The sequence below is a fragment of the Apis dorsata genome, unplaced genomic scaffold (assembly GCF_000469605.1).
Source record: "Apis dorsata unplaced genomic scaffold, Apis dorsata 1.3 scaffold_331, whole genome shotgun sequence".
Taxonomy (NCBI): Eukaryota; Metazoa; Arthropoda; class Insecta; order Hymenoptera; family Apidae; genus Apis; species Apis dorsata.
In genome coordinates, this window is record NW_006263599.1 from 265,398 (window position 1) to 269,966 (window position 4,569).

The following is a 4,569-nucleotide window of genomic DNA, read 5'->3' on the forward strand; positions in this document are numbered from 1 at the left end:
CCGGCTCTGGCTACATCGCCGGCTAAATTGCCGTAGTCTCTCGCGGCGTCGTTTTTCGCGCTTCCTTTCTCACCCCATCGCCCACTCCTCCCACCCCCACAGGTCGCCGCGTCCCGAATATCGCGCGCGCGTACCTCTTTTTTCTTCCCTTTCTTTCTTTTTTTTTTCTTTTTTCCCCTCTTGTTTGCCGGATTTTGCCGGAGGATATCGACAGGAAACGACGAACAGGAAACGGAGCGAGCGAAACGAGAGAAAGGAAAGGCTGTGAAAGGGAGTCGAAAAACGGGGACGAAGGGCGCAACGATCGCACGGCGGGGGTTGGAAAGTGAGAGGAGAAAGGATCGACGACTACGGCTACGGCGGCGACGTCGACGATGATGATGGTGATAGCGGGGACGTTGGTGGTGGTTCCGCGGCCGGGGTGCGGGGGTTCGATACGATGAAAAAGCGCGAGAGCGCGGCTCTTCGACTCGGCATTGGTGCGAGTCCGGGGAGAGGGGGTGGGTGGTATTGTCTCAGTGATTATTTACGGCGCATTTTAAGCCCCTACGTGTGGCTGCCGCAATAATTAACAAAAGGCATTATGCCATGGACAACGAACTCTCAGTGGCTCTCTCTCGCTCGCTCTACCCTACGCCCTAGCGCTACCCTATTGATATACAAGGCGGGACGCGAAGGTGGCTGTTCCGGGGTTCGTTCGTTCGTTCCTTCAGGAGAGATAACACCTGGGACCCCGCCACTCGATTGCCCAGGGCTCATTTACTAATGAGTACGTCCCTATATAAAGAGAGAGCGATGCGAGAGTTAATGCGACTTCTTTTTCGTTTCTGGCTACCACACATCTACGCGTATGTGCCGAGCGAGTTGACGCGCGCGCGTTGACTTCGAGTGGTGGCTAATAGTAGGGGCGCGCAATCTTCGAGAGAGAGAGAGAGGAATAGAAACGTCGCGGTTTCTGCATACGTGCGCGTCTCTCGCTCTCCTTTCGTCCGCGATTCGTCACGAAAGAGGAACGTAACGCCTCGGATACGCTCGGTGCGATGCGGCCAACGGGTAGCCTATTCATCGGATGCCACTCGAGAGCAGAGACCCTTTTTTTTCTTCTCCCCTCCCTCCCCCCCTTTCTTCTCCGTAAGCTTCCTCCACGAAGCGAACGAACGCACGGGACAAACCCCTCTAAAATCGGCTACTTCGACTCTTGCTCTTCTTCGTGACAAGTTCTTCGATTCGTTTCGAATATCGGCGAATAATATCGGCGATACAGACGAAGAGAGTCGAAATGGCGAACGAAGCAAAGCACGCAAGGTTGAAACGTCCGGTGAAAATAAGCGTTACGCAATGAGATAGATAGGAGGCACGCATCGTTCCGTTAACAGAGCCGTTTGCAAGCGGTAACGAGATTAATAATTGCACCGTCGACCCGGTAATCCGTCAAATTGATTTTAATCGCAGGAACGAGTCTAGTCACTCTTTCTTTTTGCGCCAACGAGAGAGAAAGAGAGAGAGAGAGGGCTTCGATCAAAGAAGAAACGCATTTCTTTCGTATCATTACGCAATTCGTACCTTCCCTTCTTCGTATCCCGGGTTATAGGTCGTGAACGACAGACGGGAGATATACGGGGAGTTTAATGGTTGAAATTTAGAACGGTTTAAGTGGCGGTACGGTGGCATTTTAATCGACGGTCTGGTTAGGTCATCGCGGTCTCTCGTATCGTCGTAACACATGGACGAACGAGCGGACGCGAGCGAGTCGGACGAGAGATATAGAGAAGGCTTAACACCACGTGGGGAGCAACTTTATGGGAACCGGAGCACGCCAGGGGCGTGTGTGCGTGCGTGTGTGCGTGCGTGTATGTGTGTGTATGTGCGCGCCGTCCCGATACGCGTCTCACACGCCACGTTCTCTTTTTTCCTTTTCTCTCTCTCGCTCGCATCCCCCTTCCTTCCCTCTCTCTTTCTCTCTCTTTCTCTCTCTTACGTTTCGATTTTCGAAATATTTCTGCCTTTCTTTAACACGTAACCGTCTCGAAGATAAGTTATTATCTCTTTCGATCGGATGAATTCGATCAGAAATTCGTTATTTTCGTCGGATTCGGCCTGCTCAGTTTGCAGTTAACGCGCGAGTAAAAGGAAAAAAAAAAAAAGAAAAAAGAGAAAAAGAACGAAACGANNNNACTTTGACTCCTTGGCCGAGAATCGACCAGAGGCGTAATTAAGACGAGGCGCGAATTAACAGAGGTTCCAATTAAACGAGTTAATGAAAATATGCGTTGTTACCTTGGGGTGTCTCTAACTCCTATCTCCTTGGAATCAGCAATCAAAACTGAACTGAATCCGGACCACCGATCCTCGTCCGCGCGAGGCTCTCTTCACTTTTGAATTTGGTCAATTACGGGCAGGGGCCGCCCCGCCGTCGCCGAGTCGCGCGGCTTATCTCGCCGCGCACTTGTATCAGTTTATCTCGTTTAACTCGACACAAACTCCTCCAATTAGGAAGGCCGAATCCCTGTTACACGATGGGGGGATATATCCGAACTGTTGCGCGGACGTACGAGGACTGAATCGAATCACCGACCGCTAGGCCCTCCACCGCTCGCTCCACCGAGCGGAACCGAGATGCTCCGAAACTTATCGAGCGACATCGCGGAGACATCCGAGCGACGTCTTCGTCGTGACGTCTTCGCAGGACGTGGAACGCATTCGATCTTCCTCCCTCCCCCCTTCCAAAAAACATCTCGCTTCACCACGACAGACGCACCACGCGCTCCACCATCCTCTCTTTTCCTTTTCTCTCTCTCTCTCTCTCTCTCTCTCTTTTTCTTTTCTCTTTTCCTTCGAAGAGGAGGCGTATGAAAAATTTTTCCTCCCCCTCCCCAACGGGGAATATCGAGAGAGAGAGAGAGAGAAAATTGATCTCTAGCGGAGATTTCGATGCCATATCTCATATTTTGAATTGTTGCGGTCGCGTTTATACGGGCGAGCCGCGAGATGGAAAAATTTCAATTCAATCGAGCCCGATTTAAATGAAATTTTTCCGATACCGATTCGTTAGTCACACGCGCGCCTCGAATCGATACCTCGCTTCGAATACCTATACCCTCCTTCCTCCCCCTTGCCCCCGGAATCGGGCGAGTTTTTTTTCCATAATTTTCAACGTCGAGCGTGACTCGATCCGACACTTCGACAATTCTCGATACCTCGATAAAGGGCCCCCTCGCCCCCTTTTTTTCCCCCCAATTTCGATCGTTTCGATGTAACGGAGGGGAGAGGGGGAATCGAATCGACGAGGATCGCAATAAAAGCGGATAATTAAACCCGGATGCGTGTTACGGAGCGACTAATTACCAGCCCGAGAAACGATCGGTGACCGGGATAACGAAACCCCTCCCCGCCACGTTTCGCTCGAAACGAAGTAACCAAGTAACTTATTTAGAAGGACGCGCAGCGGCCGGCAGCTGGCTTCGATCGCACGATCGGGAATTATTAATTTGACTCACGCGTTAGTTGGCGTTAGTAGTCGGCTTTCGAAACGAACGATCGAAAAACCTTCGATTCCAGTCACGCGAGAAAACTGTCGTGCTTATTTCTAATTTACGGCCAATCTTGCCTCACCCCGCCGACCTTACCCCATTAATAAACTCTAGAGAACTCTATTGCCGGGCTAACGTTTAATAAACTTTCCCTCCTTCCTCCCCTTTCGATTCTCCTCGATGCTCAACGATCTTTCAAGAAGAATCAAGAAGGAAGGAAGAAGATATATATANTATACGCGTAACTTCAAAGCTGGGTAAGGTCAAACGGGGTCGTCGAGCAAGAAGAGCTCGTAGCAAATTCATTAGTCACCACAGAACAGACTGTTCGTCTTTCTTCCATCAATAGTATTCCCTATCTCTCTCTCTTTTTCTCTCCCTCTCTGGGAGGAGGAATACTCGTTCCCAAACGGGTCGGACGGGGACAGTTTCCGTTCGAATCAAAAGGAAACTAGTTAGGGTTACCGGTAGTACGATCGAGCCGACGCTTCAACGCCCCGATTCTCCAAGGGGTTGCTGTCGTTTGCACCACGGTTCTTCCTCTATGGGTCACGGGGATCCAACACTAGAATATTGCGCGTAATAGAATATAGAATTGCGTGAAAAGAATTCGAGAGGAGGAACAGACGAAGAAGAACCGTCCCGTCTCAAGACGAGGGGGGAGATGGAGATCGATGGATGCACGCGAAGAGTTTGAGTCGAGACGTCGATGCGCGTAAGGACGAGAGGAAAACGCGATCGGGAGTCAAGAGCGGCCTAGAAACCTGGTTTCCTCGTAGAGAAATACTTTCGCTAACGATCTCTAAACCGGCCGTGTCGAACGGAATTATCATTAACTCGGTGCGAGCAGAGAGAGAGAGAGAGAGGAAGAAGAGGGTTCGAATCGGATTATCAGTTTTCTTTTTTTCTTTTCCACGAAAAAGAGGGATGACACGGTAACAGCGGCGTGTCTAATTACCAGAGGTGAGGTTGCTTTCGTAAGCTGTGGCTCTCTCTCTTAAGGGAGAGAGAGAGAGAGAAAGGGAGAGAGAGAAACATC